This window comes from Lepidochelys olivacea (genome assembly GCF_965140295.1).
Source record: "Lepidochelys olivacea isolate rLepOli2 genome assembly, chromosome: 9".
Lineage (NCBI taxonomy): Eukaryota > Metazoa > Chordata > Testudines > Cheloniidae > Lepidochelys > Lepidochelys olivacea.
Window position 1 is genome coordinate 32,557,087 of NC_140419.1, and position 22,937 is coordinate 32,580,023.

Sequence of the window (22,937 nt, forward strand, 5' to 3'; positions counted from 1 at the left end):
ATGTAATGAACTAGCCAACCTCCAGGCATCCTGCCCTGCACGGTTTCACTAAAGGGCTGTATTGGATTAATAGGGTAGTTTGATGTCTCCATGCCAAAATAGTTCCCTAAGTACTTCAGCCAGTGTGATGGGGTGAGTCTCTGGGGACAGGGCCTCCTTCTCATCTGCCCGCAGCGGGGCCATGAACTGGAGATGTCCACCTCCTCCACCAGCTCTGTTCCTTCCGGCCATCCACGCACTGGGCATCATGGGAGATAATGTCTCCGCTCCTCCCCCTTGGGGGGGGTGTGACGGGGGAGAGACGGTTAAAAGTCTGGTATCCGCCCCGCGGGGGAGCAGCCAGTCCTGGGTGAGTCTGTCTCCCACCAGTGTAGGCGTGGTGAGTCCTGGCTGAGCGTCAGCCACCCCTCGGGCTGGCGGTGGATGTCAGTCCTGCTAAGAGGTAGCGCCCCCTCCCCTTGTGTGAGCGCGGGGAGAGGGAGCCGGGCCACCCCGGCACCGCAGCTCCCCCCTCGCGCCGGGACCAGGGCGGGCTCAGGGTTAACGCGGCCGCGATAGGAAAGCCCGGCTCGTACCCAGCACGACCCTCTAGAACTAGCTCGGTCTGTGCCCCGCCCCTTCCCCGGCTGTCTCTCGGATTGGCGGGCGGGTTGTGTACACACGGGGCCGCGCCAATGGGCGGATGGCGGCGCCTAACCTCACGCGGAGGGGTGGCCAATGGGAGAACGCAGTTGTCAGACGCCGCCAAGCTTGTGCGGGGGAGAGGGACACGGGCTCGGTGCGGCTGTGGAGCGAGCCGGAGAGTGGGCCGGGCTGGAGGCACGGTGAGCTGGGGTGGTTGGGACTCGGTGCGTCGAGGGTCGTTGGTTCTCGGTGCACCCTCTCAGGTGGCGCCGGCGCCAGCGGCAACGCAGAGGCGGCCAGGGGGCGCCTCTCTCTCCTTGGGGCCGGGCGGAGCAGCTGCCAGGTGGCCGGCTAACTGCTACAGCAGCTGGCGAGGGAGGAGCCGTCGTCGGCTCCTTGTCTTGGCTCTGGTGCTGGCCAGGCCGAGCCCGCTCCGCCCCCGGGGCCTGTGGAGGCACGGGGCGGAAGAGCGCGCTGAGCTGCTGCGTAGGGGGCAGCCCCGCTCAGTCCCCGGCTGTGATGTCTCCCTCCCCGCCCCAACCGTGCACGGGGGCTAACCGCCGTATTGCCCTTCTCCCTGGGGGCCTGCCCGGCTCCCTGACGTGGGGCCACTGTCACGGGGATTCACCTCCCCGCCGAGAGCCCTGGAGACAGGCTCTGGTGTCTGACACCTGTGAGCCACGGTCCCCTTTCACTGCCTTAGCAAGGTGGCCCGCTGTGCTTGGCGTGCCCGGCACGCAGGCCTGTGTCTGGAGTTGGGTAGTGCCGTGTGACAGCCGCCCTGTCTGTCTCACTGGGGCTTCTCCGCCACTGCTTGAAACCTAGCTGGAGGTCATAGAAGTGGCCGCGTGTGTGTTGTAATTGGTATCTTCCCCAGTCTCCTCAGACCCGTCTCTTTCCCAGGGAGATAGGAACGAGTTTCTGGGGGAGGAGGGGAGGGGAGGGTGAGGGGTGGCTCAGTAGCGTTCTATATATATTTGGTCCTTCTAGCAGTGTGGCAGTTCGGTGTTTAATTCACTTTATAGCAAGGCTGTGTTCTCCCTGGCAGTTTAGTTCCTATCAGTTCCATTAAAAAAAAACAACAACAAACCCTTAACAGCTAACTTCTGATGTGCAGCACAAAGTTAAGATGTTTAGCACTATAAATTTATGCAACACTCTGAAAAACGTTCTGGGCCACTCGTGGACCTGCGGCTGGTTTCTTATTTTTTTTTTTTTTTTTGGTGGGGGATAGGTAGTCAAAAGGTAGGAAATGAGAGCAGAAAGAGTCCCATATTTCACATTTGAGGTCACTAGGAAGGCCCATAATTCTTCTTTTAAAGGCGTAAGGGAGGTGGAGGTGAATATAGACTTTACGTTTCACAATGTAAACTTTAGTCAATAATCTAGAAATAATGCTGAAAATATAATGTAGAATCAGCAAACCACATATCTCCCCTCCCTCCCCCACCTTTACTTTGTGTATCTGTTTTTAACTTTATTGAAATCTTCAGTTGTACTGTTCATATTGATATCTGTTGTACTCGTGAGAAGGGATTGGGAGATAATATTAAAGAGTGAGCTTCCATAGTCTCTTGCTATGCTTATTTGTTATATAGAATGGCAAAACCAGAGCCTGAATCCTATCTGGCAACTCTTATAAATGTTAAGCCAATTTAATAGAAACTTTTATAGAAATATAAAAGGGAGAGAGAAGCATTGATTACTGGGCTAGTCTTAACAATGCTGGAATTAAATGTTTTTTAAAGCATCTCAATTTTTTAATAGCAACTGGAGAATAATACTGTCTGTAAATGACCAGGTCATATATTATCTGTCCTGTCTATTAAAGAAATTTCAAACTATGAATTGGTTTGATGTATGGCTTGATAAAAATTTGTTTGTATGCCAGTATATACTTATGTGGTTAAAGTGAATTAAATCAGGTTAATCCTTTTACATCAGTTTATGGCTGCTAATCCACTTGATCACATAGTAATATACTAATATTTTATATTGAAATCATGTCAGTTTTATGGGAATGGAAGTCACTGATGATTTATTGATACTGTTATGATACAAATGAGAAAATGTATTTTACAGTTCAGATATTTGTGTATATAAACACAGGTACTTGCAACTTCAGAAATATGTTGTTTAGAATATTGTATGTTCAGTGAAATACAGGAGCAGTGAAAGCGCCCTAAAAGTGTGGGCGGGCACAGATGCCCGAACTGTGGCCTCACCCACTCGTGCTACCCCTTCCCCCCCAAGGCCTCATCTCCTCATGCTGTCTCTTTTCCCCCAAGGCACTGGCCCCCGCTTGCTTCTCTCCACCCCTCCCCGTGGTGCTCACCCTTATGGCCAGTAAAAAGTCAGGGGGGCCATGGCCCTCCTCCCTCTCACCCCTGTTCCGGTGCCCCTGATGCAATATCTTGCGGAAGTTTTGATAGAGTTGGGAAAGGAAGAGAGAAATTAGATAACAGGAAAGAAAAGATGACAGGAGAGGTAGCTGCAAGAAAAATGTACTGAAATATCTCCTCCTCCCAAGACAGTTTCTCTTGTTAAACGTGAAACATTATCTCTAAAAGAGACCTAGAATAATAGGTCAGGTGATTTAGGCCTACCCTAAAGAAAGAGGGGAAAACTGGGAATTAATTCTTAAAAGTGACTCCTATTTTGTTATTAGTGGGCACTGTCTTGTACAGACAAACTTCTGAGAGAAATCTTGTATTTTTCTGTAAAAACCCTTATGGTTCTCTTATAACTGTTTCCTGTGTGTGTGTGCAAAAATCATTGTTGTACTATAAAGAATGAAAAGGAGCAGTTTGACTCAAGTTAACCTTCAGTGGACACAGTTAACTTCATATAGCTACAGAAAGTAATTTAACATGAATAGATGTACTACTTGTCTGAGCCTTCTGTTCAACTGTTATCACTACTTGTTAGTTAAGGTGGGCAGTAATTCTCACTACATTATCTGGCATACTGTACACACTGGATCCCTTTGATGCAAACGGCTACCAGGAAGAACAGGACCAAATTATTTTTGAATTATGTATTTTTTACATAAAGTTGTAAAACTGATTGTTTTTGAGTAACATTCTTTAGATATTAAAGTGTAAATCTCTTCAATATGAGGAATAAAGTGTCACATTGACTTATTGCACCAGTTTTTCACTTTTAGAACCTTTAGTTCAAATCTAGTTTAGTCTGCATGTGAAATTAGTTCTGTCATCTCATTGTAGTCTTCAGTGAACCCTTTTTGTGGCAGGTTTGCAAAGAGGAAATTTGTAATTGTTTGCTCAGCAAAAGCCCGTTGCTGAAAGTACTGCAAGTTCTGATCCAGGTGAGTTTAGTGTTGTGTGTAGAAGCTTGTTTGAGTTCAGGCTATGAAGTGTTGTCTACCTCTAAGAGGTTAACCCAGACGGATCAGTTGGGGAAAAGTGCATAATATAGTAAGACAAATGGTGTTAATTTTCTAGAAGTACCTCATATTTTCCCACTTTGCGTGTTGGAAATAGGTGTATGTGAGAATCATATCCAGAACAGCATTTTTGTCCAGGTGCACAGTTAAGAGCTGACACAGAGTAGAACAGACAATATCTTTTCCAGTTTATTTCTGCTGCTTAAGCTATGAGAGCCTATTTACAGGAGCAGCAAAAGAACATGCATGACACCCTATGATGGTGAGCTGCATAAGTGAACCTTACAGTACAAAGCAAGTTTCTGGAGATGTGCACCAAATTCAAGAAGAGAAAATAGTGGTGTGATATAGCTGGGAAAAGAGAGCTGTTTATCCATGCTGCGTTTTATAGAAATCTTAATTGTGTGTCATCTTGAAGCAGAATGTGGCCTTTTAGCTTTAGCCTGTGTAGTTCAATTGGCAGGAGTTAACCATAGTTGTCTTATTCATACAATACTGCCTTAAAACAGTGTTCTTTGTTTTTCTTTAATGCTCTGCAATTCCATTAATTTGATTTGCTTTTTATATGTGCTTCTAGCTTTTTTTGTTGTACACTGTTTAGAGGAAAAATCTTATCCTACCAGCTAGTAGTAAAGTCCTACAAATGTAGTCAATAGAGAATAAGTGAGCAGATCTGTAGGTGGGTTAACAGTCTTACAGAGATTATCAACTTTGCTCCCTCTGGTCTGGTGCCAGGAAATGATAATGTGTTCTTGGACTTAGGTCTCAGACAAGGCTGGTACAAAGCCAACAAGCTACCTAAATCCATCTTGCTTTCAAATACACCTATCCTAAAGTTTACGTAAGTAATTAAATGAAAATAAACTAAAGTACTTTGGGGGTTACTGTAAGAAAATTAAATCCACGTTGATACTTTGTTTAAATTGTTCTTAAGGGGGTCTCAAAAGCAAGCAATTTGTGTTCTGCAATCCCATGAAAAGGTGGTGTGTATTATGGCATGGCAATTTTATAGTGCTGAACTTCTTTAGACTAGCAGTATTGGTAGCTGTTCTACATTTTTATGGCTGTATCCATTAGTAAGAGTGGAATAAGAACTGAACTTCATCTTGAAAAACGCACAGGACAGCTATGTTGGAAGAAGATAAAACAATGAAAGCTCACTTAGCACTGCCTCATTCCATAATTTTTGCTGAAATATCAGTTTCTGGCTACTTGTAGTAGGTTGATGATCAGTCAAATCATTTTCAGCTACTTCAAATTCAGGATTATATACCCCTTCCACTATTACAGATACAGAACTTTTGCAAGAAGTACAATCTAAGAAAATGAAACTAAACACTTATCTCAATTTATGTTACAAGATCAGTACATAAATATCTAATGACCCTTGGTTTTGGGCCAGCTTCTACTGTGGTGCAAAGCTTTCTAATAGGGCATCTTTTAATTCTTGTGAGATAAGTGTAGCTCTTCAATGAAAAAGGGATGGAACTAACTTTCATTTGGTCAAATAGAGAGTTAGCTATTGGTAATAAGAAACTCTCGGACTTTAAGAACACACTTCATAGAAGAAATGTTCACCATGACAGTTCTGAGTTTAGAGCTTGCTGAAATTAGTTCTGAAATCTTTCCTAATTAATTACCATTTAATAAAGAAAATGAATTCAAAAGGTACTGTGTGTGCCTGTAATAAGAGTGACTGAAAGCAAGTATGCCAGCTGTCAAGGGCCACCTGTTAGTATAGTGACTGAACCATCCCCAATTTAAACATGTCATTATTAGGGCCAGCCTGTTCTGTGCAGAAACTTGCTAATTACTATAGACTGTCAGTTAACTACTGAAACTGACTTTCAAAGTAGATTTCTGCTTCTGCTAGTTGGTGACCTAGTTCTGTAGAACAACTTAGTGTTTGCTACCAAGTAAATGCTATAACAACTACTCAGCATTTAGTATTGAGTATCATAGTAGGGATTCAAACCAAGTTAGCAAAAGACTATTTTTAATCGCTATACAAGATATACAAAAGTTGATGGGTTGTTCTTAAATACCAAGAATTAGAATTCTTTTTGTTGGAGAGTACACACTACACACGGAAATCACTTAGGCCTTGCCCATGAAACCTTTTATACATTTGAGTAGTCTCACTAGCTCCAGTTCAATCATTTTTTGTATATACATGATAGGTAGGAGTGGGGCCTTAAATAAGAGTGAGGGTATCCTCCAGTAATTAAAGTAATACCTGTAAATTCCCATGTGTTATCTTAATCAGATGAATTTATAAACTAGTGAATGAAATTTCTATCATGATGCTTTAAAGCTGTGACCATATGAAATAATTTCTTTATATCCTTATTTTTCCATGTGAGCAGTTACTGTAGGTACCAGGAGAATCCTAACTGAACACTCATAGGTGGGGTTGGGGTCCTAATGATTGAGAGGAGGGAAGTCTGGCCCATACTATGAGGGGAAAAATGAAGAATGCTCTGCTAGTAGTTGTGTTTTAGTATACTCTCTTCTGCTTATGTGACAGTTTACAAAAGGAACCTCACATGGTCTCTCAAAGTTTTTTTTTTAACATCAGGTAATAGGAATTGGTGGACTTGAATGTAAGTTTTGTAGCACTGCCTTTGCATGTCACTTTTCTTTCAGTGTTATGTCTTATCTCAGATTGCAGGTGGCTCCTTAATTTGAACAGTAGGCTCCAACTTTGGCACTGAACCCCCCCCCCCCCCAAATCCCAGATATCCTATGCAATTCACTTGCTACGTAACAGAGAGATACAGTACATTTCTCATGGTACTGCTCCAGTTACTCCTTTATTTTATAGAGAAAAAATATATATTTCTCCTTGAGTCTCCACAGATCTCGACTTTTGGGCTCCTTTAGTTTACCATGTGATTCAATTAGGTCAGTTTTCAGAGTAACAGCCGTGTTAGTCTGTATTCGCAAAAAGAAAAGGAGTACTTGTGGCACCTTAGAGACTAACCAATTTATTTGAGCATGAGCTTTCGTGAGCTACAGCTCACTATGTAGCTCACGAAAGCTCATGCTCAAATAAATTGGTTAGTCTCTAAGGTGCCACAAGTACTCCTTTTCTTTTTGCGAATTAGGTCAGTCTGTTTCTAGGTATTTTGGGTGTGCTCCCTTTTTCTGACCAGCACAGCTCTTTTAATTAATATTTTTATCATTGCAGAATTCAGGTTTATCAAATTTTCTGTTAAAAATGCTGACTGTACATCTTCCAAGATGAAAGGGAGTTGTCTCACTTGGTGTCTCATGCTCTCCACAGTCCAGTCTGCCCCTCCTTCATCTAGGGTCGTTACCTGGGACCTGCCAGCTGCACACTTCCTAACAGGTACAGGGCAGATGCATCCACCTCCATGGAATGTGGGGCTAGCTGCAGTGGAGGTGTATGTGTGAGCCTTCTTTCTCCAAGCTCTGTCCGACCCTAGTTTGCCCCTTTTACTCTGGAGTGTTTGAGCATGTTGCTTCAGGGGATGAATTCTTTCTCCTATTCCCTCAGCATAGTCCTTCCTCTCTTATATGGCTCAGCAGTTCTAAAACACTAGTGCTCACATTTTCCTCTTCCTTGAAGTGTCTGGTTGAGCAGTTTTTCCTTCTGTTTTCCCAGAGGCTGTTCCAGCAGACCCCTCCATTTTGTCCTCATTTATTTGGTCAAAGCAGGTTTGGGGTGTGTGATAGGGTGCTGGCTACGGAAATCTGAGCTAGGACTCTGTCATGCCAGCTCCAATCAAGAAAGGGGAATTGGAGCTGGCTAAGTAAGCCCAGGCCTGATTGGCAAACGGAACCACTGCTGACCTCATTAGTGAGGGGCTACATAAAGGCTGGCAGGAAAGAAACCAGGGAGGAGAAGGTAAGGGAGGAGCCAGAGAATTAGAGGGAATGGTAGCTCTTCTCTTCTGGCTGTGGGAGCTAGTAGTCCCTGTGGCTCTACTACTGTTTGTAGCTAGAAGGTGGTGGGAAAATATACTGTAAATAAAGAGCACAGGTGATTGCACCAACACAGAGGTCTCTTGCTGGTTTGTGGGCATAGAAGGGACAGAAGCGAGGAGGACATGGCAGCGCCTTGCTACAGGGTGACTAGTTCACCTATAGTAAAGAAAAAGGGATAGTACTACTAGTTTAAAAAAACCAGAACAGGAAACCTATGTACCCCAATAAACAAATAATTCCCTAAAGTACATTAATAAATGCAGGGAAGAAGGAAAATGGCTTACTTGTAAATCAGCTTCTCTGAAAATATTCAGTGTTTTAGTGATCCTGTGTTTGTGTGTGTATGTGCAAGCATCCAAACAAAACTATTTTTGGTTTTAAAATCTTAAATTTTTGGTTTTGTCCTTTTTGAATGGGTTTATTTCCTGAGGTGCTTTGCCCCCCATTCAGTCAAAGGAACTGACTAGAATATTTGGAGGGCCTATGTATATCTGTCCCCTGCAGAGAGGTGAGGGGGTGCTAGGCTTGTATTCTACACTGTTTCCCTAGAGGTCCAGTTGAAAATATCTGAACTGGAAGTTCTGCTAGTCTCACCCTAGGAAGCCAAGATCCCAGAATGAGGATTGTCTGATAGATTCAGAGAAGCAGAGGAGTAGTCCAATGTGCTTAGTCTGACCCTATAGTTCTGCCCCCACTCAGTATGCTAAGCATACTGTTTTACCCCTTGTTGACTGATTTCTCACATCCACACCCCATTGCTGGTTCTAGCTTGCCAAAGGCTAAACCTTTAAGACTGTTCCTGTATTTTTCTGTTTATGGTGACAATGCTGTTTAATGTATTCACTGCTGCATTTGTATAGTGTAAGATTGGCAACAGGACAAGGGTTAGTGGAGTTATATTCGTTAGTGGAATTACTGGGTGGGGAAAGCAGAGAAAGGTTCTAGTACCTGCAGTCCCTCATATCCAGCCATCTGTTGAAATGATTTCACACGGAAGTTTATTTTGAGACTTAAACACTCATTTGTTCCATTTTTATTTTAAAATAGATATTGGCCTCTGTGATAGCCATCTATGTTGGTTTTGTTTCATATTCTATCTTATTTATTAAACACATTCTTAAACTTTTTATGATCATTTATTTAAGGAGCTTTATTAAAGAAAGGTAACAAACAAAAATATCATAGAAATATTTTATACACTTGGAATGTTCTAAAAAAATAGAACAGAAACAAAGTAACATATCTGTAATATATGTACAAACAATAAATTCAAAGTCTGTTCAAATTATCTTTAATACAACCTATTATCAAATACATGGGTAATTTGTTGCATCACATAAGAGGATCACAGAATAATTAATAGAAATTCCAAAGTAAGAAGTCCCCACTTATATTTTTGTTTGCTAACAAATTTGAATTTCTGTTTCTGTAATACCAAATCTTCATTTTTTAAACTGTATAATTTGATTAATGATCAGTAATATTTTCAACAGAGGCTTTGTTTTTACAAAATCTGAGAATAACGTCTAATAGGAATTGGATACTAAAATGTATTTGTAAGATTTGTAGAAACAAGATGGCAATACACTTATTCCTGTGGAAGAAAAAATTCTGGTGAACACTTGGAGCAATTAAGAACCTGGTCTGAAAACCGAGACACAGTTTAGTAGCATATGTGCAACAGGTGGTCTAATCCATTTTGCCACTATGCATAAATTAGTAGCTTTAAAACTGAGCTTGTACTGATTAATCAAGGAACCTTTCTGTTACCCGGCAGCCTTATGAAACCTAATCTTGTTCTACACTGCGCTGAACCCTAACATTAATTCTAGGGATAGATGTACATATAATTTATTCTGTCTTTCAAAATGAATATGTGCACTGTATAGGTCAATTTTCCATATAACTAGGAGCAGCTCAACAATATCTTCAGAAAGGAAGAGTGGCACATGGAGTGTAAAATAATTTTTACATTGCAGTAGACATAAGATCTACTAGCTGCCTCACTTAAATAGATTGTTAGGAATGGATTTTTTTTCTGTGATTAAAAAAAAATAAAATACAATTTTTTTTTAGTTTACCCACATGATCATGTCCAAATACCATCTAATGAAATACAGTAAAAGTGATGGCTTAAATTCTAAAAAAGCTATCCAACAACTAGAGGGCCCAGTTGCATTATTTTGTTGTCTTGTGTGACAGTATAATACTGGCATAATAACAGCACTGACGCTTGGAAGACTTGCAGTATGTGGGAGGTGATGGGTGGTATTTAGGAGCACAGCGGAATTCATCTGTTGGTGCTCATTTGTTTTGGAGGTAAAGTGTCTTGAGGTGCCAATGAAAAAAATTGGGAGAGAAAGAAATTAAAACTGAAGTTTGCTCAAACATGGATATAGGAATGAAATAGTCTGTTTTCCAGTGTAAGAGGCTCTCTTTAGTTTCCGGAGGTTTTTGTTTAATAGACTTGTTTACCAGAAGCTTATTATGCTATTGTGTAAAAATGAGTCTTTAGAACAATCAACTTTAAGGACAAATCAATTTCTGGAGAACTAAATATTGTTCTGCAGAAAAACACATTCTGTAACTTGTGTTGTCTGTTTCCAATAAATGAATTATATGTCAAAGCTCTAATATGAATGAAATTTTAGAATAGATTAGTCTTTTTAAGCTGCAGAGAAGATTGGGTTAGGTTGTGGGTTTTTTTTTAATCTATCTCACTGGATAAATCAGAATTGGACGTAGCTATCTTTTAACTAAATTAATAATTTTTTGGATTTTGAATGTGTTCCGTGTTTGTGATCATAACTGGACTTTGTTGCCCTGGTATTTCTATTGCTTAGTGTATTGTTCAGCTGTCGACTTGCTTTAACGAGAGCAGTGAGGTAAATTGTGTGTAACCCCAAGGTGAACAAATTGTGGTGGTTGTTTTTTTTAGAAAGAAAAGCTTTACATTCTGGAGAAAGATACTTAATCTACGAGGCACATTTTCCATGCCATAGGACCGGGCCTCCAAATCCATCTTTGTATAATTTCATCAGAAACCCAGTGAGAGAACAAAGTCAAGTTTTGCATTTTGCTATCTGTTTGATGCAAGCTGTCAAGTAGTAACTGGGAATAAGAAAGAACCTACATTTTGAGACCATCTGCATGGGTTCTTTTGTCTGAAACTGACAAGAGGTCATGGCAGATGGTGAGATCACAAAGTTTGGCTTCTTGAGCTTGACAGAATGTGTTCATAAAGCTGGAAGAATACCAACTGTTTTTACTGGCATAGAGGTTGGTAACAAGACTGTAGTAGAGTTTTTTTGGATAAAATCTCCTGGATCACTAAATTTGATACAACTTAATCTTTGAGAAATTATCAGTAGTTCATTTCACTAATAAAATTATCTCTAAGCAGACTAAATATGCTTGGCAATTGTATCCCTTTGTAGCCTTATGTATATCAGATCAGAAAGACTTTTGAATTTCACAGAAAGCAGGTTGCCCATCAAATACAGAAAAATTTCACTTGAGGTGAAAGCACATCCATCCATCTCCCTTGCATAGGATCCAAGACTTTGTACTTGGAATAGCAGGGGTAAGGGGTCAATGGTGGGGCTGAAACAGGGATTAGGAAGAGAACGGGCACTTCCATCCCAAATTTTAACACATGATGTAGGAATACAGTACAATCTCTCCATTACTGTGGTTGTAGCCTGATGGCTACAGCCTCTCCATACTTTATGCAGGAGTCATTTGGAATCATTGTACCTTCACAGTCACAGATCCAGTAGTTCCACCTCCACATTGTCACCAATGATATTCTCTGTATTGTCCAATGAGGCCTTTGCAGAGCCCCCACTTCGCACACTGCAAAGTGTATAGAGGTGCTCTGACATGGCAGTTTTGTTTTTATGTATGCAGCCATCCCCTTCCCCCCCCCGCCCCTCCCCCAAAACAACATATATCTAATACAAGTTCATGGTTCAGAGGACTTTGGATAGATCCTTTGCCCTTGGGTTGAAATTTATCCCTGATGAAGTTATTGAATTTTAAATTTGAATTTCGTACAGACTCCAAACATATATGAATAAAATGTATGAAAGATATCTGCATTAGTTCCTAGTTTAGTAGACCCACTTATTTACCCATCATCTTTAGTTATGAAGTGAACTTAGTAACGTTTTTGCAATGTTTGTTTCTAAATCTTCTCATAATTTGAGCTGTGATTTTAAAATTTAATATGCCAGCATTCTGAATTGTTGATTATAAGGGACTATCACTGATCAGCAAACATTTTTGGTTTCAAAAATTTTGTGCTAAACTGATCATATTAAATGCTGTTTGTGTTCTGTTACATCACCACAAAGGTTGTTTTCCTTTTATTTACAAAGTTAATGGTCTCTATTAGAGGACTAGTGGTTGTGTTGCTATTTTGGTAGGAAATCTGAATTGGAGTCATTACTGATATTCGATGATTCCCGATATCAAATCAAATCTGAGATTTCCCTTACTTTAAAATGAAGCACTTAGAGAATCGATCTATGTATATACCTATTCCTTTTCCTGAGTTCCTTATATTGTTTAAGCCAAGTAACTTTTTAAAATCTAGCTTTAGTTTTCATCATTTATACTGATTACTCATTGCTTTTCTCTCAACTTGGGCAGTGAAAATAGACTAGTTTATTTTTGTTGCTTTCAGTTCCTGGATTTGATGCACTAGCACATGGCTGCAGCATTTGTGTTGCAGATACTACAAGGGAGTGTTTATTTGTTAAACAGGGCTTTGGAGCTCTGCTCCAGCTCCAGGCAAAAACCTGCAGCTCCACAGCTCCGGAGCTGCTCCACACTCCAGCTCCGGGCTCTGCTCCAAAGCCCGGGTATTAAATGGCAAAAAAACTTCATTAATGCAGAGTTAAAGTTGCCTGGTGATAGCTTGTGCCCTTTAAGAACATTGAATTCAGCAAAATTCTAAAAATGAGGAAGTACAGAGTTAAGGTAAATGCCCATACAACCTTAACTGTGCCCTCCTGGAGCTGGCAATAGCCTTTGGGAATTATTTGCATGCTCTCAGCTGCATTCACAGAGTTAGGTGTAGCTGTATTGAATGGTGGAGGAATAAACTGGGGCAGCTTGGAAGACCTTTGATTGTGATAAGAGGTGATCCAGGATTTGCCTGAAGAACGTCATAGAACTATGATGATTGTGATATGAGGAAATCTGGATCTGAGTGTGTCCCCGTCTCCTGTGATGTGTGCTATCAAAGCAAAGATGTGCACATGTATCTTGAGGTTCCAGGGTGCATCATTTCAATGCAAAATTGGATAGATAGTGCTAGTACCAAGGCACTGGGATCTTCTTGCCATGAATATTGTCAGTAGTGAGGTGGAATATGAGAGCAGTCTGTGGATTTAGTGTTGGGTAGGGGAAAGTATAGGTTCAGGTGATATCCTGTGTGCAAGTTTCATGGGGTTGTAAAACAAGATAAAGTAGTTAAATTGTATGAGTGTGGTATTCTGTTGGGGGAGTAGACTCTGTCTGAGCATAGAGCAAGTGCAAGTAATGTTTGGCCACTACAGTGAAAAGGCAGTGTGTGAACTATGTGTGGTATAGATGTTCTGCGGAATTGCTCAAAGAGGGCAGAGTTAAGGTTGTATGGACATTTACCCTAACTCTGTATTTCCTGGTTTACAGAATCCTGAGTTTTGCCAAACTGGACATTCTGGAAGAGTCTGAGCTATCATTGGGCAACCTTAACTCTATCTTAACAAACGTTTTTTGCCATTTAATTTCCTAGTTTTTTAAAGAGAAACGTGTGTTGGTGGGAGTCAAAGGTCATTTTTGCAGTTGTACTTCTTTCCTAGGTTTGCAGTTGATATGTTACAGTGGCTAGGTAATAATCAAAAGACCTAGTTTTTATATAGTGCTTTTCATCAGTAAATCTCAAAGAATTGTACATCATCCCCATTTTACAGAAGTGAAACCGAGGCAAATAGAGGTGATGTGACTTGCCCAACCAGTGGCATAGCTAAGAATAGTCCCAGTCCAAGGGTCATTCCACTAAGCCATACAGTTGCTGTGTGATTCCTGAATGCTCCTTTCCTCCCCCTTTACTTTTTGTGATAGTAGAATGGGGATATGATCGTGCTTTTGAAATGTTTGCAATATACAGTTGCTAAGAGCGCCAGTGAGAGAGATCTCATCCATGGTCTGTGTGTGTCCCAAAACTTGACAGTTTTTTATTACATGGTGATTACAGTCTTTTTAAGCATGAGCGAGAAGACTGGTATATGTCTCCCTTTACCCCTTGCCCCACAATTCCCCAAAACATGTACCCCCCCCACCAAAATTTCCAGCTCCCCTTCTCATTCTATTAAGCCGTTAGTTTGCTCTGTAGAAGCCATTGACATGGAAGTTGTTGTTCTTTGCTGTCTACTTTGCTATATGTGTGTGCTGCTACATACACATCACAGGCAGCAGCTTACTGGAGGGCTGCATGCTATCTTGGTTATATAGCCTGAGCTGGGCCCATCATTCCCAGTACCCACCCCCAGCTTGGACTGCTGCCTCTGCTTCAGCCAGGCTTCCCAAGCCATGCCCACTGTCCACCCAGTCTGCTCCTCCTCCACACCAAGCCCCTTCTCCACACACAGTGGCCAGGACCCACACAACATGCAAGGTTGGTGTGCATATTAGCTATTCATTTTCTGGATTACAGATGTTTAATTTTTTGTTATCATCAGGTCCTTTCTCCCCCCAAGATCCCAGCTCATATGGAGGAGCAGGGAGAGGGGCTTCACATCCCCCAGGAGAGCAAGGTGCCCCAGATACCAAGAAACACAAGGCGCAGAGCTCAGAACCCTGTAGAGGGAGGGGTAGGGCTCCCCCAGATCCCAGCACACACAGAAGGGGATAATTCAGGGCTGACCAGCCTTCTATAAACCCCTAACTTCATCTGCCCCTCACATTCTCCCACCACTTCCCTAATCCCTATCCCCCTCCACCTACCAACCATTCCCATTTATCTCCCTCTCCCTAATACCCCAAACCCCACCTACTCATAGATACATAAATTCCATGGCCAGAAGGGACCATTGTGATCATATAGTCTGATCTCCTGAGTAACCCAGGCCATAGCACTTTCTCAAAATAATTCCTAGACCAGCAGTTCTCAACCAGGGGTCTGGGGGCCCCTGGCGGGGCCATGAGCAGGTCTCAGGGGGTCCAATAAGCAGTGCTGATGTTAGACTCTCCGGGGCCCAGGGCAGAAAGCCAAAGCCATGCAGTGCTGAAACCTGGGGCCCAGAGCGCCATCACCCAAGGCTGAAGCCAAAACCTGAGCAACTTAGCTGCACGGGGCCCCCTGTGGCATGGGACCCCAGGTAATTGCCCTGCTTGTTACCCCTTAACACCAGGCTCTGGCTTTTATATGCGGAAAAACAGTTGTGGCTGTTCAAATTCTAGTTCAAATTCAAACAGTTCAAATTCCAGCATTGACTCATGTTGTACCTTTTTTCTGCTAGATTGAAGAGCTCATTATTAAATAATGATAGACTGTAATCAAGTCACCACTTAACCTTCTGTGTTAAGGCAAATAGATTGAACTCTTGGAGTCTGTCGTCATAAGGTGTGTTTTCTAATCCTTTAATCATTCTTGTGGCTCTTCTGAGTCCTCTCCAATTTATCAACATCCTCCTTGACAGTATTTCAGCAGTAGTCACACCAGTGCCAAATACAGAGGTAAAATAACATATCTGCTCCTCCTTAAGATTCCCCTGTTTATGTGTCCCAGGATTGTATTAGCTCTTTTGGCCGCAGTATCACGCTGGGAGCTCGTGGTCAGCTGATTATCCACCACAACCCCCAAATCTCTTTCAGAATCACTGCTTCCAACAGTAGATTGCCCCATCGTGTGAGTATGGCCTACATTCTTTGTTCCAAGATGCATATGTTTACATTTAGCCATATTAAAATGCATATTGTTGCCTGCACCCTTGTTTACCAAGAGATCCAGATGGCTTTGAATCAGTGACCTGTCCTCTTCATTATTTATCACTCCTCCAAATGTTGTCATTCGCAGACTTTATCAGTGATGATTTTGTGTTTTCTTCCAGGTCATTGATAACAATGTTAAATAGTGAGGGCCAAGAACTGATCCCTGCAGGACCCAACTGAAAACACACCCACTCTATGATGATTTCCCATTGACAGTTATATTTTGAGACCTATCCATTAGCCAACTTTTAATCCATTTAATGTATGTTATGTTAATTCTATATCGTTCTAGGGTGTTTGTGTTTTTGTTTTGTTTTTTAATCCATTATCTTGCCTGGGATCCATGTCAGCCTGACAGGCCTGTAATTACCTGGATCATCCTGTTTACCCTTTTCAAACGTTGGCATGTTAGCTTTCTGCCAGTCTTCTGGAGCTTTCTTAGCACTCCAAGATTTTTAAAAATCAGCATGAATGGTCCAGTGAGCTCCTCAACCAGCTCTTTATAAACTCTTGGATGCAAGTTATTTGGGTGTGCTGATTTAAAAATGTCTAACTTCAGTAGCCTCTTTTTGTATCCTCTAGAGATACTAGTGGAATGGAAATAGTGTTATCACCATATGGTGAGACTATATCATCTGTTTGGTTTTTTTGGCCAAATACAGAGCATAACATGTTTGCCTTTTCTGGATTATTATTGATAATGCTACCATTGCTATCTTGTATTGGACATGTCAGAATTCTTTTTGTTCTGAATATATTTGAAAAACTTCTCATTCTCCTTAACTCTGCTCTCCTCATATCCTTTGACTTCCCATATCAATTTTCTACAATTCCTAACTTCTGGCTTCTATATTACTATCAACTTCCCCTTTCTTCCATTTGTTATACATTATTTTAAAAAAATTTTAAAGCTGTCTTCACTTCCCACTCTAAACCAGGTATGTTTTTTAACCATTATGGCTGCCTTCCTTAGTTGTGGGATTATAGCTTTTTTTTTGGCCTCTAGAAAGACGTTTTTAAATGATTCTCAATTTATCATTCACATTTCTTTATTAAATTCTTCCTTCCAATTGATTTCGCTGATAATTATTTTGAATTGGCTCTATTAAAGCACCAACTATATATAATTACCAGTCTGGACTTCATTCTGCTTGCGCATAATAAATGTGAGGAGTACTCTTGTGCTCCTAATCACCCATCCCCTCCCAGTGAGTATTTGAATGTGTAATTTATTTTCTTTTCAAAAATAGTTTCAATTCATTCTGAATATTCTGCTGTACTCACATTATGGTCCTTTAAAAACACAACCCACCGTACCTGCCTCCAAAAAAATCTTGACAGAGGCAGATTTTTACAGTTCATTCTCAGATTTCTGCCCAGGATGGTTTCAAACTTCAAAGTTGCTCATATTTGTGAAACTTAAACAAAAATGAAGTATTTCATTGTTTTCTCCTGGTGGCTGTATCTTGGGAACCACTTGCTCAAATGACCCCACGTTTGGATCACTAACCCTACCATACACTCCAATAAGGCACAGAAGATTTCAAAACAATCTGTATAAGCGCACAGGTTTTAAAGCCTGAAGAAGTGTCATCCTTTAAACAGGAAGGGGTTCCCAACCTTAGCTAAAGCGGAGCTGGAATGCCATTATGTGTATGAAATTAGAGGGAGAATGGAGGAGAGGGGCTCTGCACATCCATCAGTAGCATAGCATACTCAGAAGTGTAAAGTGGCACATTCATCTCAATGAGATGTTCTCATCTGAAAGAGAATACCCCATGGAACTAAAGGCAGCCTGAAATTAGAGCTCTAAAATGTGTGAACTGCTCCACATCAGTGGATCTCACTCACATGGGGGAGGAGGGGAGAGAGAGACACCCCCAGAAAGCCAATCCTCCCAACCTGGCTCACATGGGGCCCCGGGGTTTGGGGTCAGTCCCACATAGATGGGCAGGGTCCCCAAGATCCTGGTGAACACACAGTGGGGCAGAGAGTGGGCTTCAGACACCCGAGAAGTGCAAGCCTCTTCCAGAACCTGGCTCACATGACTGGGCTGGGGGCTGTGGGGAAAAGCTGATTAGATACCCTGCTCATCTGTGGCAATCTCCGAGCATGGTAGACACATGTTGTAGGGAGATAGGCACAAGAACACCCCTTCCTCCCCCCCCCCCCCCCGAAATCTGTCTCACATCGGGGGCTGGGAAGGGAATTACACCCCGGTAGATGAGCTGGAGGCTCCCGGATTGTGGCACACAGGAGGGGAATGTGGGTTGACAGGTGCCCCTGCCCCATTCTCCTCCCCATTTCCCACCAATTCCTTCCCACTGCCCCATGTCACCATCCCCTCCCCATCACCTCATTCCCCAACTCCCTTCCCCCCCCTTTCTCACCCATCCTTCCACCCAGTCACCCTCTCCACCCAGCAAGTATTTGCTTGTATAGTTTTTCTTTTCAAAAAGTAGTTCCAGTGCCTTCTGAATAGTCATCTGCTATTCAGATTAAATTTCCCTAAAATAAATTAATTTAAAAAAACAGCCATTTGGCAGAGTCAGATTGGAGCATTATGCCTGCTTTTTCTAACTTCAGATTTCTGCCCTAGGTTGGTTTTGAATTCGGAGTGCCTGGGGTGGTGCTTTGATCCAATGACTATAACATCCTCAGTTAGCTTGTCTCTCCACACATGCTCAGTGTAATTGATTAGGCATGTAAGCCCAAGGTCTTGTCTACACTGCTACTTTACAGCGCTGCAACTTTCTCGCTCAGGGGTCTGAAAAAACACCCCCCTGAGCACTGCAAGTTTCAGCCCTGTAAAGTGGCAATGTAGACAGTGCACCAGCGCTGGGAGCCGTGCACTTGTGCTGGTAGCTCCTCCCCTCACGGGGGTGGGTTTTTTTACAGAGATGGGAGAGCTCTCCCCCAGCTCTAGTGCCGCGACTGCACAGCCACGTTAAAGCGCTGCCACGGCTGCGCTTTAACATTGCTGGTGAAGACATACCCTTAGAGTACATAACTGGAGAAGCAAACGCTCTTTCAATTAACATTTTAATTTGATATCCCCCGCCAAAGCGCTGGTGGATGCCATGTTCTCGGTTGTGGTGATCTGGTGCGGCGGTCTGAGCGCTGGTTTGATCTCTATCTGTGAGCAAAAAAACATATCCAGAATGTGTCAACTTTAAGAAAATCTGCTTCCCCCTCCTTCCTCTTCCCCCCACCCCCAGGTGACCAGATACCAAGTGTGAAAAATCGGGACAGGGGTGGAATGTAATAGGTGCCTATATAAGCAAAAGCCCCAAATATCGGGACTGTCCCTATAAAATCGGGACATCTGGTCACCCTGCCCCACCTCCCCAATTGGGGACTGTATCTTGTGAACCATTGGTCAAAAGGCCTCAAATTTGGATCACACTGGCCATACCACACGACCCCATGTGGTGAACCAAATTTCAAGGGCATCTGATTAACTGTATGGGTTTTAGAGCGCTTAGAACAACTGAGCTTTATACAGGATTTTGGTCCTAACCTTAACTATAGCAGAGCTATAGTGCTACTATAATCTAGGAAATGCTTCTGATGGTCTTAGATTTTTGTTACAAAAATTAGATTTTGGGGGTTGGGGGGGCAGTTTTGACTGGATAGTATTTAAGATGTAGCAGGAATAGTGTTCATTAATTCACTTGTATGGGTTCTTAAAATCATCCCAGCAATAAATTTAGAGTGGACAGAATTATAGCCAACCTGAGGTTTGATCCATCATCTCTAGGGCTGCAGATTTGTCATGGCATTTTTTATCAAAAATTCCAGAACAGTCATGATAAATTTACTCAAAATGAATGGGTTTAGGAGAAATGATGTGTAAAGTCACAGTTATGAAAATTAAAATATCTGTACTTCCTTAAATAAAATATACATAAATCCCTTCCCTCTACAAGCACAGTGAGATGCAAAGGAATCTTTTTATTATTTATTATCTTAATTTGGTTTTAACAATAATGATGTGAAATGAAGTGACACCCTTTTAAAAATAGAACTAGAGGAAATGACAGGCATGTGGTGCATGGTACAGTTGTATATTTAAGTTTATTCTGGTATAAGATGTTTGTTTTATACCTTGGTGGAACATTGGTCATCCTGAAGTACACTTTTGTATGCTGAAAATGATTTTTCTGCATCAGCACTATTTACTGGCATAGTCAAACATGAGAGAGCAATCACGGCAAGTGTTTTCAATCTCGTTTCAGATTTCTCCAAAACTGAAAAGTTGTTACTTCACATTTCGTGGACAGTTTTGAAGTAAGCATGGTATTCATGCAGTGCTACACTATTATCTTCAAAAAGTGTATTAGCCTCAGACACTTCTCTCTCAGGTGTGATGAGATATTTTGTTTGATTTGGGTCACATACTAGACAAGCATTGAAAAATGTTGCTGCAGGCTAACTAAATGCGGCAGTAGAGTTTCACTGCATGTATCTTTCCATTTTTTCAGCGCTATTACGGAGTGCTTCTTTGCCCGCTACATGCTTACTTTCTTTGGCACTGCTTTTCACTCACATGCATGTGCATATCACAGGTTCTTTATATTTTGTCAAGGTATGAATGGTAGGTGGTTCATACCTTTGCAAGATATTCATCTGTTTAAGGACTTCTAGTAACTGGAATAAATAGATGACATCTGCAACGCCCAAACTGCTTGAGTGATTGATTGCTCTCTTCTTTGAAAAAGGAAATGTAGTTCTCTGTGAGAGCTAAGTGGAAACACAATGTTAAACCTACTGTTTCAGCACGTAAGAATTGGACTATTTCCTTCATCTTCTTGATGCATACAGAAGCAAGCTTTACATGCAGGGTAGGCTGTAAATGTTTGTTTCACGACAACCACGTCATTTCCTTTTTCAAGGTTTTTATGCCACATGTCACCAACCAGGTTTAGGTGAACAACACATGTCGCATGCGCTTTCATGCTCTGTTCTGCGCCCTGGCCTTTTTCATATATGTTGTGTTGTCTGATACAACTGCAATGATCTGGTCAAAGGAAACTTTGTATTTATCCAGTGTTTCCCAGGTTGCTTGGCTAATAGTCTTAAAGTTCAGAGTCCAATGCCCCACAATCCAACAGAAGTACACTTAATTTCAATTCGTGTTTCCATTGTGGTTTGCTGAAAACAGTGAATATGTTGATTTTCTGCATCAGTGGTCTCAGGTGACGATGGTGATTCGATCCCAAATCTTTAGCTTCTCTTTATTTTCTCTTATGTAATTTTCAAATATTCTTGGAAAATAGAATTTCTGTAGATGGCTCTAACTTGGTATGATTCTAACATTTTTCAGGTTACACTGTAAATACTCCTTTAGGGTACATTGTCAGGTGCTTTTGATGGCAGATTTGCTGAACAGAGCTTCAGTAAGCTTTACAATGTTCGGTCTGTCTATGAAGTTGCTCCTCTGTTTCCTCAAACATCTGACAAAGTTTCTTGCACTTCTTGTTCTCTGCTCTCTCCAGATTTCAAGACCTCTATTTTATATTTGTGGGATGCTGTCTCCAAATGTCTATCTCAGCTTGCCTGACTGTAAATTACTGGTACTCTGTATGTTTGGGGGGGGGGGGGAAATAAATCGCCACTTTTATTAAGCTATTTTTGAGATATTGTGCAGATTGGTGCCTTGCACTTGTGTGATATTTTACCTGTAATCAACACCATAATTTTAGACTAAATCCTTTGTTTGCAAAGTAGCATTGTGCTTATAGTATTGCTAAGGAAAACAGCTGACTTGTCAACCATAAATTATGTAATAGATAATTTGCACAACTATCAAAAATGCAACATAAATTAACTGTTACATAATTTGTTCAGTTAAGAAAAACATGATTTTTAGTAGGCAAGTTCAATACACTTGATTAGTGTTCCCAGCCTTTTCACTAAGGTGACCCACCAACTATTTGTTGTGTGTTGGTGTTTTGTGGTTTTTTTTCCTAACCCACCTATGATCAAAATTCAGGGGTGGGGTGGGGACTGTTAGTCCAGTGTCTTTCTCCTCCTTGTCCTGCAGAAACAATGGGTTATATAAAATAACATGCATCCTATTACTTTACTCAACTAACAAAATTCCCTCATGTCTAATAAGGTACTATTTACATGAAGTTCTTTTCAAAGAGGTTTTTCAACCAGCATGGCTGAGACCTTCCTTTCATAAGACCAAGCCCGCTGGCAACTTGTCTCCCCAGATGAAGGATGCATGGGCATCTCTCTGCACCCCTAGCTATATTAGACCAGTCCTTTGTTCTTCCTCTCTTTGTTCATTGTTCCTGTTAATTTCTCGTGCTGAAGTCCCCCAGTCTTTGTTAGCATTTGACTCAGAATGCACATAGACTTCCCTCGTAAGACATGCACGGTGGTCAGCCAGGGAGATAAGTGTGTCTCCCGTGTCCTATCTGGTGGAACCTGTTTTAAGACATGTTAGTCTGGGTGACCTGCCTTTCACTTCAAGGCTTTAAGAACATGATTTCCAGTGTATACATATCATTATATATTATCCACAAATACATTTTTACAAGATTATGACCACCAGTGTGACACAGGCTTTCAGTAGAGACCTTACATGACACTTTTTGGTGAACTAGTATGTAAATACCAGACCCAGGGGGTCCCTGTAACCTTTATGCACACTTGTGCCCTCTGCCAGTTGGCATCAAGAGGTCCTTGGGTCACAGCAAGCTCACACACACTTGTATAAACATTCTTCTCCACTGGCACTGAGTCACATGCACAGACTACACGGTCAAGGTCTCAAAAGTGAAGCAGCAGAGGTTTCCTGTGGGTTTTGGACTGGATTTGTCACCACAAGCCACAGGCTGGGGTGACTAGGTACCTTTTAGTTCATACCAGCAGAGTCTACATGGGGCAGTTAGACCACAGTGCCTTAGGATGTTCTACAACTTACCCTCCTAGTTACCAGCGTAGACTCCAGAACCCAGGTAGG

General features: G+C 41.8%; 1 protein-coding gene across 6 annotated transcripts in view; it reads left to right on the forward strand.

Annotated features, from left to right (window-relative positions):
• Positions 1-329: 329 nt before the first annotated feature.
• Positions 330-22,937, forward strand: part of TFDP2 (transcription factor Dp-2) — a 167,192-nt gene continuing 144,584 nt past the window's right edge. For 4 of the 6 annotated variants that reach the window (XM_084639460.1, XM_084639455.1, XM_084639458.1 and 1 more), the window contains exon 1: positions 736-824. The gene's annotated coding sequence lies outside the window, so the exon portion shown is untranslated. The other 2 variants (XM_084639457.1, XM_084639456.1) reach the window with 2 other exon arrangements.